Source organism: Peromyscus californicus, unplaced genomic scaffold, assembly GCF_007827085.1.
Source record: "Peromyscus californicus insignis strain IS unplaced genomic scaffold, ASM782708v3 Scaffold_7__1_contigs__length_154581171, whole genome shotgun sequence".
Taxonomy (NCBI): Eukaryota; Metazoa; Chordata; class Mammalia; order Rodentia; family Cricetidae; genus Peromyscus; species Peromyscus californicus.
In genome coordinates this window covers 112,992,419-113,004,707 of record NW_026294595.1, presented here as the reverse complement: position 1 = coordinate 113,004,707, position 12,289 = coordinate 112,992,419, and positions in this window count along the sequence as shown.

Genomic DNA, 12,289 nt, shown 5'->3' with positions numbered 1-12,289 from the left:
CTTGCTGGAAGCCAGAAATGCCAGAACAGAGTTCTGGTTTGTGATTCCTTGTTATTTCTTCTCCTAAATAAGCAACCTTATATCTGAAAGCTATAGGTGATAGTATTATCAGAATCGAGGGGAAGCACCTGGATATCTCATGGTTGTGCAAACTAGCCTGGCTACCTCCAATATTTTATCCCAGTGTTTGACATTATTCCTGTGTAAAATTCCCAGACTAACAACTCAGTGGTACACTATTTTCTGGAACGTGCTCTTGCTAACATTATACCCACATTATTTATTCCAAAAATAAAATTCTTCTTTCTAAAATTTATCCCACTGTGGTCCATGAATTTTGTCCTTAGAATTTGTGAGACAAGAATCTGAAAGCCGATGACTCACTGAAAGTTTTATGTGACCATATCTGGTGCCTTTACTCTCAAGTTAAAGCCCACATGAGGAAAGAGAGCTTCCACCCCCCTCAATGACATCCAACTTTCCAGGCATCAAAGTGACTCAGCAGAGGTCCTTTGGTTCAAATAGACTCGATGAGTTTAAGAATGAGAACTCAGTGTTGGCTGTCTTTGTCAACTTATAGGCCATGCATAATCTTGATGAGTGTGATTTTAGTGGCTTGACAAAGTACAATGCCTGAACAAGAAAGAAGACAATGAAAAGGTTGAAGTTTTAAAAGATTTACTATAGAAAGGTTAGAAAAAATGATATGGCAGGGTGGAGGGAAATAGGGCTAAAAGGAGATTTGGTGGTGGTGAAATATATTTAGTAACAGAATGTTTATTATAGTGCCAAGAATGATTAGGAAAAGGGAGAATCTGATACACAGGATGGAGACAAATATCTGGCAGAGTTCATTGCTGGAGGGTCCAAGTGATGATGAGGTCTAGTGCTAACTTGAGTACAGAGAATGAAAACAGGAGAGGCAGAGCACCATTCAGAGTCATAGGTAAATTGGATACTCTGAAGGACAGAGGCTCTCTTTCTGTTTCCTCAGTGAAGAAGTTATAGAGTAAGATGAAGTAGCCATGTATTACTGTGCTGATTAAAATGAGGAAGTGAAATAGTTGTTTCATGACAAGAAAGAGAAGGAGGGGGAGGAAGCAGAAAGAAATTAGTTAGGCAATTACGGAACTCTCAGGTATCACTGAGGTTGCACTTGAGGGGAGGTGCCATGAATATAAAGTAGGATCATTCATCCAGTTCTGTTTCTTAGTGTACAACTATTTAAGAATGGGTACAGAGAAGTTAAATAGGACTTGGACTTTTCTTTGTTAATTATGATACAATAGGAGATACAAGGAGGTGGTAATGGCACAAATGGTATTCAGTTCTTCCCAATTTTTATTATTCACGTACATAGGACTACAACTCTAGACTTTTGATACATAATTATAACACCTGCCATGAAATATTGCATCATTGACCTTGGGCCCAACGATATGGTTGTCTTTGACCAATAGAATTAGTACAGTTGTCACATGTACAGGCTTTATGCCTGCATGCTGTGACTGATTCTGTGCAGCTTCGTCTAACACTAGTGAAAAAGCTGTCTACTCTAGGCAGCTACCTGTTCCACAATAAAGGAAGCTGGTCAAGATGTGAAGCAAGCCTGTGATGCAGAGGTTCCAAACCTCCTACAGATGTACAATTCATAAAGAGAGCCTCTTTTCATCATCCACAGAGACTTTGCATCATGTTACATACTATTATTTCGTCAGAAAACCAAGGAATACATTACAAAATGATCTTGACAGTGATAATCCGAAGATGTCCCCACAGTGAAGAGTGGAATAGAAGGCAAATAGGGCAAGAAGTGAAGTGGTGACAGAAGGCAAGGTATCTGTACTGGAGGTCACATCCAAGAGGGAGCTGGGCTGTGCTATTAGCAGAAGTGATCTAGACAGAGAGGAGGCAGTGGTTTGAGAACAGGATAACTGAACAAGATTTTAAAGGGCTTAGGAAAATGTCATGTAAATTAGCCTAGCTTGGGATTCATCATTTCTTATACCAGATGTTTCTTTATGGTGGCTCAACTTGGTGGTGGTTTCAATTCCAGGGACAATTTTCTTTTTCTCTGGCACAAAAGTCAACTTCCTCTTGATCATTGTACCTGGTAAAATCTGCCACATAGATCAAATGCTTAAAACAATACATTGGTTACATGAACTAAGAATTTCCTAGGCATCTAAATCCTTGTCCTAAGGCATTAGTTCTCAACATGTGCGGCATGACTCCCTTGGCAAAACTCTATCTCTAAAAATATTTACATTACAGTTCATAGCAGTAGCAAAATTACAGATATGAAGTAGCAACAAAAATAATTTTATGGTGTGGGGGGGGGGGTCACCACAACATGAGGAACTGTACTGAAAGGTTGAAGCATTAGGAAGAACCACCGTTTGAAGGCATATGTATTAAAGTAAACTGGAGACTTCAAAAAGATGCCCCAAGTCTCAAGCCTTATTTTAGCCTGGCTTTAGTTAGACTCACTCATGTTTGAGCTCAGTATCAGCATTCTCAAGGTTTCCAGATGATTCTTTTGAGGCACTAAACTTGCAAACCCCTTTGAAGGAAGAAGGTTCTACAATGTGCTGCTTATGATATAATTGCATTCTATAGTGCATGGTTTGAGAGGCAAGAAGTAGCAGTTGTTGCTATAGTAACCCTTGTCACCATACCTGGAATATTAGCTATGTCACACCTTTACGTTTTTACACTAAAGACAAAGTTGCCATGTAACTGCTTTTTTTTCTGGGGGATTTTGCCACTCTCTTGTTTATTTCGTATCACCCAGGGCCTGCAGCTAGTTTTGGTTTACATACAGTTCTGCCTTTAAAAAGCAATAACTCCCAGGAGTTGCATTTGAAAGCAGAATCGAATCTTCATAATTTGCATTGTCCCAAGGTGTATTCATCCCAATGGAGGCAACTGCCATCTAGGCTGAACTTGAGAATCATTTATGGCTTCGCTTTCTTACTCCCTTTAAGGTTCCTGGCAGCTTGTGATGTTCAGCAGGCAGTCTTAGCTGATGTGCGTTGACCATAGAGGCCTGGACCAAAAAGCTAATGGAAACCAACTTTTGCTCTTAGTACTCTTTGGGCACTCTTTCAAAGGAGAGCTGGAGAGGATATCCTGTGTTTGCAATATGTCAAAGGGATCAAAACATGGGTAGTATGATAAATACTCAAATGACATCAAGGAGTCTTTTTTTTTTTTTTTTTTTTTTTTTGCTATTTTTGACTCTTTGTCTGTTCCTCTAGTATTGTTATAGCAATGCAATCATCCATGTGCTTGCTATATGACCCTATTCCTGGGGAGACTTGAACAAGTGTCTGCCTGTTCACCTCAGATAGGAAACTGATGTCAGACCAAATTCAGGGTACCACCAAAGTCCATCTTGGTAAACCAACGAGTTTTCCTGTGGTTACTTGCAGAAATATTGGCAAGGGGGTAACATTCAGAAGCAGAACTGACTCGAAGAGTGCTGCATTAGCAAAAGCCTACCCCACCAGAGGTGACAGCTTATGGAAGCTGGAAACCTTCCATAAGTGCACTGCACATCCTACAGACAGTTCAACAGGCTCGAGAGTGTCCTTACCAAGTAACTCAGTTGGTCTGAGCCTTTTCCAGGCAGTTCAGTTGGTTTCTGCCTCCTCCTGACAGTTCTGATGGTCTTTGCTTCTTCTAAGCAGTTCATCTGGTCTGATGCTTGAGAAGAGAGGAGCCTAGTAGAAATGATCAGTTTTGGAGAAGACTCTGAGTTGCCTACTTTCTGATCTTAATGAACATCCATGCAGGACAGAGCATTTCACCTTACTTTAGAGCATGCTGTTAATTTACTCACCCCACTTAATGTCCTGTGCCTGAAGGACATTACTCCAAACAGCGTCCTTTGGTCTGGCACATGTTTTCTGGACTCTTCATTTTTCTTGAAAAAAATCTCTATGTTGGCTTGAATTTATTTATTTGTATTTTGCAAAGATTAGAGCTCATTATATAACTAACAAAAATTATTACATGAATCTAAGGAATTCTCTCAGAATATACGGCAGAATGTTCATATGGGCTTTACTAGGCCTTGGCCTGAGCTGAGCAGCCTCGGGGACCATAGATGCTACCCTTGTTCCCTCATGCTTTCTCTTCTTGCCTCTTTTGCAGCTACAGCTCACTGATCCTATGACCATATTCTTTATTTCATTTTCTTTTTTTTTTTTTTTTCAGACCGACTTCTTTTAATTTGTTCATTAGCCTACACAGACCTTTCAGAACCAGGAGTGTCAGTACTAGTATTCACCTGACATTATGGTGGCATACAGCTTCACATCATTGTGGCCTAATTACAAATTACCTCTGGGAAGACCTCTATTATTACAGTTCAAATCATGGGTCCAAATCAGGTCAATCCAGCTGAGAGGGAGAACTCTTCCCACATTCTGTAGGGATGTTTCTTCTGCAGCTATCTAAGAACAGATGCATTAAACAAAAGGGTAAAATTGGAAGTGATTCATGATTGTAATGGATGATGTTTATAGAATGATATGTTTACATGGGTTCATCAGATGAATACATAGAAATATTTGAAGTTAATTTCTAGAATATTTAATATTTGATCATACCAAATCACAGCTCAATTTTCAGCTTTATTTAGACAACTGAAAAGATTATACATATATTTGTGATGGTTTGAATAAGAATGGGCCCCCTAGGTTTATAAATTTGGATACTTAGTTATCACTTACCAGGGACTGGCACTATTGAGAAAGATTAGGAGGTGTGACCTTGTTGGAGTAGGTGTGGCCTTGCTGGAGAAGGTGTGTTTCTGGGGTGGGCTTTGAGGTTTCAAAAGGTCGTGATAGATCTAGTTCTCTTTTATCTTATGGATTGAGATGTAGCTTTTATCTACTTCTCCAGCACCACATGAGCCTGCCATCATTGTCCCTGAGTTGAGCAGCCTCAGGGACCAAAGATGTCCATGATTATAAAGGACTAAACCCCTGAAACTGTAAGCAAGCCCCTTAATTAAATGATTTCCATTATAGGATGCCTTGGTCATGGTGTCTCTTAACAGCAATTGAACAATAACTAAGACAATATTCAAAATGACAATTTCATATATTATACATTGTAATTATCACAGTCAGTTGGTCAAGTCACTCCCAATTTTGGAGTGAACATTTAAAATCTATTCAGTCATAAAATTAAAATATAAAATATCATATTTTTAACTATAGTCATGAAGCTATGTTATAGACTCCTAGAACTCATATAAAGGATTCTACTGATTTTTACTTGCAGCTATATGTTCAAGATTGTGTGAACAAGAAGAAATGGATAAATGGCTAGATTCATAGTGCTGGTGGCCCTGTCAGAGGAGCAGCAGGTGGCAATTGAAGTTCAAGTTGTCAGCCCTCTAGGAGGAAACTCTCCAATGGGTCAATCTTGAACAGGCAAGACCCATAGACCATAGACCCTGGAATATCTTTTGCTTCTGCTGTGCCTTTACATGTTTGCTGCTGATATCTTTCTCTGGTATCTAGCATGGTGTGAATGCATGTGGAAATCCCCACTGCCTATAATGTAGTATGTTTATTTTATGGAAACATCCCATTCTACTGGGCATTTTACCTGTGGATTATTATGAAGATGATTCTTTTTCATGTATCAAAGTTTGAGTTTGTGGTTCCTTTAAGATTCCTTATAAGATTACCTTTCCAGATAAGTTATAAAGCAATTGGCCATTTCTTTGTAACTGCAAAATGCAGCCTACCACTGAAAGACCTGATTGAGAAGAATACTTTGCTTGCCCACATGGTCAATCTATAACAAATTGCTTAGGTGTGAATGTATATGGGTTCCTGGGATAATTTGTTTTTCACCTGAAATATGTAAAATGTTTAATCATGTAAGGGATATGGAAAACATACTGTTTGTTTTATATTCATTGTAATCATTCCCTTGAAAAACAGAATGTAACCACTTGTAATTTTTATACTGCCTGAAATATTTTTCTGAGGTATATAAGCTATAAGAGAAAGCATACAGAGTTAAAATGGGCTAGAAGGAAAACATCAAGAATGAGAGAGTGATTTAGAAGGAAAAATCAAGAATGAGAGTGTTAGAAGGTACTAGAAAGGCAAAATCCAGACTAAAGATAGAGTTAGAAGGAAAACATCAAGAATGAGAGAAGAAAATCACCAGGAAAATAAAGAATAGAGAATGCAAAATAAATAAAGAAAAGGTCTGAAGGAAACCATCAAGAGAGTATATGGGTGTCTTTTTTTCCTAATCCCTTCAGATAGAAAAGTCTAGTATGCATCAATGCTGTGGATTTCCATTTGAGCCCTGTGCTGTCTGGAGGCTGGTCCCCCAGGCAGTGATAACATAGAATCTGAAAAACTGCATTGTGAAGAAAATAACATTCTGAATATACTGGTAATGAGATTTAATCAGCAATTCAGTAATGAAATTCTCTTGTCAAAGGAAAACTCAAGATCTGATGGCTTTCATGATAAATTTTTCTAAACATTACAGATGGAATGATAATTCTCAAATATTTGAAGAAATTCTGTAATATTTTGTAAGATTAGTATTGTATTGAGACCAAAAAGAGATAAAGACACTTACAAAAAATTATAGACTAACATCTCTTAAGAGCACACAGACACAAAAATCCTCAATAAAAAAACTAGCAAATAAAATTCAGAAGCATATGAAAAAAGATCATATACTATGAAAAAGTGGTATCTGGCCCTGGGATTCAAGGATGGTTCAAATTACTCAAATAAATAAATAAATAAATAAATAAATAAATAAATAAATAAATAAATAAATAAGTGTTGAACTCCACATTAACAGAAAAAAGAACTAACGAATTAAAAAAAATCATCTCTTCTCAATAAATAAAAGCAAAGCATTTGACAAAATTCAATGCTTTTCCATGAAAAAACCTTCCCCAAATTGTGTATAAAAGAAATGTATCTTGGCAAAATATAGGCTATATATTACAAGTGTTCAAGTAACCTCATACCTAATCATAAAAGGCCAAAAATGTTTTCCTTAAGATTAAAAATACATCAGAGATGCCATCTCTCATTCTTTCTATTAAGCACAGTTCTAGAAATCCTAAATAGAAGAGCTAGAACACAAAATGAGAGAAAAACATCTATATTGGAAAAGGAGTAAATAAAATTATTTCTCTTTGCAGATGACATGGATATATTTATATATGTATATATATATGAATAAACTTAGGAAATGTCTAGAAAAACATACAAAAATATTTTACACTCTGTACACTAAAAGCAAATTATCTAAAAATGAAATGAATCATATCATCCATTACAGCATTAAAAAGAATAAAATAGTTAAGAATAATTTAACCAAGGGATACGTGCACGAGCGCACGCACACACACACTCACACACATATCTATATATGACATTGATAAAATAACCCAAGGAATGCACATATAAATGGAAAGATACACTCATGAGCAAAAGAATAGATTTATTAAGCTGTCCATACTAACTAAGGCAAACTATTGATTCAGTGTAATCCCCATCAAAATTCCAAGAGAATTTGCCACAAAAATACAACAAAATTATTCTAAAATATATAGAGAACCATGAAAGACTCCAGAGAGCAAAGCAAAAACCCTGAGAAAGAAGAATAAACTATCATTTACTTTCTACTTTCAAGCTATAGTACAGTAGTTTTTAAATTATAGTAATTAGAATATGATATTAATATAAAATAGACACAAATACCCATGGCATGGAAGTTAAAACTATTCATATATGATCAGTTTACATATGGTAAGAGATACAAGAACACAGTGGAGACACAATGATTGTTTCAATAAAAACAGAGAAAACTGGTTATTTACATGTCAGAGGGTGAATTTGAACCTTAACCTCAGTCTCATCACTTTTTGTCATACAAATCAACACAAAATGGATTGAAAATGCAGATATAAATATTAGACACTGCGAAACTCTTAAAAGGAAACACGGAGGAAAGTGATCCTTGACATTGGTCTTAATAATAACACCCAAAGAACAAACAACAAAAGCAAAAATAAATGAGTGTGGCCACATAAAACTTAAAGCTTCAGAACAGCAAATGAGCCAATCAACAATAGAAAAGGAAAGCCTGGAGAACAGTAGAATATGTTTGTAGGCCTGAATCTAAAGATAAGTCTTTAAAATCCAAAGTAAATAAGAACTCTATACAACTCAGTAGTTGAAAGGAAATAATTATATTAAAAACTAAAGGAAGGACTCATGTAGACATTTTTCCCAATCAGACATAAAGGTCACCAAGAAGTGTGTGAATTCACAAATGCCCTGAGAAATGCAAATCAAATCCAAAAAGAAGTAATAGTTCATACTTGCTGGGATTACTGTTATCAAAAGGACAAATAAAAAGTATTGCTGTTGGGAGAGTATGGAGAAAAGGGAAGTGGAAATAGCACTAGAAGAAATGTAACAGCATGCAGTATCCTTAAAATATTGGAAATTTAACTATTGTTTGATCTAGTAATATAGTTATAGTTTCTGAGCATATAGCTGAAGGAAGAGAAGTCATCATTTGAAAGGGGAATCAACAGTCCCGTGTTCACTGCAGTCCCATTTACAATTATTAAGACATGGTAACATCTAAGTGTCCATTAACAAAGGAGTAACTTAGAAGGTAACTCTAAGACAGTGAAGAAAAAATACTGCATGCTCTCTCTTTCTCCATCTCCCTGTCTCTCTGTCTCCACCCTGCCCCCTGCCCCCCTTCAGCCAAACTAAGAGAAGCAGAGCAGAATGGTGGTTGTAAGGGGCTGGAAAATAAGAAAATGGGAAACTGTTGCTCAAAAAGTAGAAATCAAATCACTGTTAAATGTAATTGCATGCACGTTTTTGAGAACCCATTATAATTCGAGTTTATGTACAGGAGAGCAATAGCATCCGTGTTGGATGTGCAGGCAGTCTTTATTTCTCAGATACAAATCTAACAGCTGCTTTGCACACTGCAAACCTTAATATACACCTTCGCTTTACAGAAAATGTAGGGAGTCGTCAGAGAAATGACCAAGAAATAAACACAAGCCCTAGAGGAATAATTTTATCATCAATCTGGCTAACCTGTTTCATAGTTTCATACCCTTGAGCAAGGCATATGTGAGAAAAGAAAGGATTTGGCTGGTAAATTGTAAGACAGAGAAATAATTGCTATTTTGCTACATTTATTTAGAATACCCTTTCAAGGAACTTGGGTCTCCAGCATCATTGACTATAGTAAAGCACTTAAAATATAAGAAACCATGTGTTCAAAATTAAAGAGAGCAGAATGAATTTTTTTGTGCAGTTTGACAAAAGTTTTAGGAAATTACAATGACCAGGCATGACCTCTGATATGATGGAAATTTTTATTTTTAGTAGGAAGTGGATATTTGTCAATTAGTAACATTGGTAATTGTCCATTATAAACAGTGATGGAAAATCACAGGCAATGATGGAAAGTTACAAGCAGTTTTGAGATCATAAATGTATAACCTATTATAGTGATAAGTGAATGAGAGAATGTCAGAAGTGACACTGAATTGGTGATTTTATGGAATTGAACTACAGAAACTCTAAATGAGGCAGAGGAACCCACTTAAGCATTAGTCTCCTGGAGAGAAGTATAGCACCAGAGAGTGAAAGGAGGCAAGCATGGGGTGGGGCAGAGGACTTGTAGCTAAAGGAGGCTGGGAGAAAGGCAGTCCCAGCAATGGACAGGGCCTTGTGCTCTGTATTCAGTACAGCTCCTTTTACTATGAGAAGAGCAGGAAACCATTGAGACAGTTTAAACAAACAAACAAACAAAAAAGCAGCAAGACCAGGGTTTCTTTGCAAAAGAAAAAGAAATTCTTGGTGCTATATTGAGAATGGTCTGAAGAGCAAGGGATAAGAAAGATGTGGACAGAATAGTTAAGAGGCTTAGGGCTGGAAATATAGTTAAGTCAGAAAAATTCTTGCTGTACAAACATGAGAATATGATTTTGGATCACAGTAACCACGTAAAAAAGCTGTGTGCCACAATAAATGCCCATAATCCTAGGGCTGGTGAGGCTGAGACAGGAGGATTCCTGGTGTTTCTGGTCAGCCAATGTAGTAGAACCAGTGAGACCCTGTTTCAATGAGAAGTCCTGTCACAAAAGGAACAAAACATTAGAGTGGAACACTATTGAGTAAGGCACCCAATCTCAGCTTCTAGCCTACATACAAAGAGAGAGAGAGAGAGAGAGAGAGAGAGAGAGAGAGAGAGAGAGAGAGAGAGAGAGAGAGAGGAGGAGGAGGAGGAGGAGGAGGAGGAGGAGGAGGAGGAGGAGGAGGAGGAGGAGGAGAGAGGGACTGAGGGAGAGAGGTCTATAGGCAAGACAGGGTACCCTAGTTCCCTAGTTGTTGTCACAAAAGAAAATATGACAGCTGTGGAAAGTATTTCTAAGGTAGAATTGACAGGATTTATGATGAATTGGATGAGGAAAATAATATATTAGCTGTCAATATGACCCTGATCTTTCCCTCTACTTAAAAGAGCCCTGACTCCTGTTAATAGATACCCTCAAGAATTTTGTTTACTGTATAACTGATATATCCTGTGTTTCTCGACTTGCCCAGGTACCTGGTCAGTAGAAGCAGAAATTTCAGTTTGAGGCTTTGAAGCCTGCAACTAGGCTTTACTCTTTCCTGTGGCTTTGTTTCTCTGTGAAAACATGCCCGAAGTGGCCTGCTGGAACATGATGAATGCATGAAGGAGAGTTGAGATGTTCAGTCATCCCAATGGAGCTTGATCTGGATCAATAGACAGACATTTGGCACATAACCAAAAGAATAAGCCTAGCCAAAAGCCATACAGCCTTGCAGCAGATCCCTAGCTGCCTCCTGATGTGTGAGCAATGACTGCTTTGTATTATGCCACTGAGATTTTATGTGTGAAGACTTTTGGCAATATATTGGAAATATATTTGTAATACAACCTCTGTTATAGTCTGAATACTTTTGGTTCTCAATTCATTTGTTGATATCCCATGCTCCAATGAGCATGGTATTAAGAAGTGGGGGTCTTGGGAGATACTTAGGTCAGGGGAATGGTGCCCCCAGGAATTAGTGCCATTAAAGGAAGAAGCTGGTGAGAAATGATTTTTTTTTAGTGATCATTTCAGTTCAAAAAAAGACAACACCATCTGCACATTTGTAAAAGGACCCCTATCAGAAACTGGGTCTACTAGCATCCTGACTTTCAGCTTCCAGGCATTCTTAACTGTGGAAAAACAAATATTTATTGTTTAAAGTGCACAGTCTATGAAATTCTGTTATAAACAACCCAAACTGGCCAAGACTTCATCTGTGAAGAACTACTATCATGGAGGAAGTCAGTGTATTATTCAATGCAGTATTCTTAGGGATTAGGAAATAGGAGAGTTAAGTGTTGATGGTAGGTTGTACCTTTAAACCTTCCTATGACATTGTCAGCAATTAATCAATATTTCTCAAAAGTTGGATTAGTGGGTATGTCTGTCCTCAGTAGTGGATGGTCCTAAGAAAGAAGATTCTAAAGGGGCAGGTTATGCTTTTGAGTGTTGGTTGTTGTTGTGTTTTTTGGAGTCTACCTTATCTGTGGTGACAAAAACGTTTTTGTGTTCAAGCAATCATCATTCTTTAAAGGATGCTTACAAGATCATATAACATGGCAATGCATTTTTAAAAGATTAAGTTGGGAAAATCCTGCTCAGAGGAGAGCTTCTGGTTGGCTTGCATTTCTGATAGCTATGTCCCACTTTTGGACTATTTCAGAGAGTTACAAAGAGGACGCCACCATTGAAGGCAGGAACAAAATAGTCCCAACAGCGACACTGCCAGTTCAAAGTCACATCTCTTCAAAGAGGATGAAAGCAGAAACTGAACAAAAACGTCTTTCCTGGAGTTTAACTGTGGAAGGATGGCAGGGATGGACCAGGCTGCTTACATGCAGTCATGACCCCTGTTTGTAGATGTTCTCAAGAGTTTCCACATTTAATTGTTGCTGCTGGGTAAGGGGTTCAGAATAAATGTCTCTTTCACACAAGGGATTGCTGTCAGAGGAAAACAATTGCCTCCTAATCTTTTTTATTTGAACCTTGATTGTTTGCTATTATTTTTAAATGCTTTCAAATAGATTCTGCCTGCTAGTATTCAAAAGACTCACCATAGTGAACTTAATAATGTTGGTCTGGTATAGGGTCTGAGATTCTGAATTACTAGCAAGCTCCTAGGAAGTG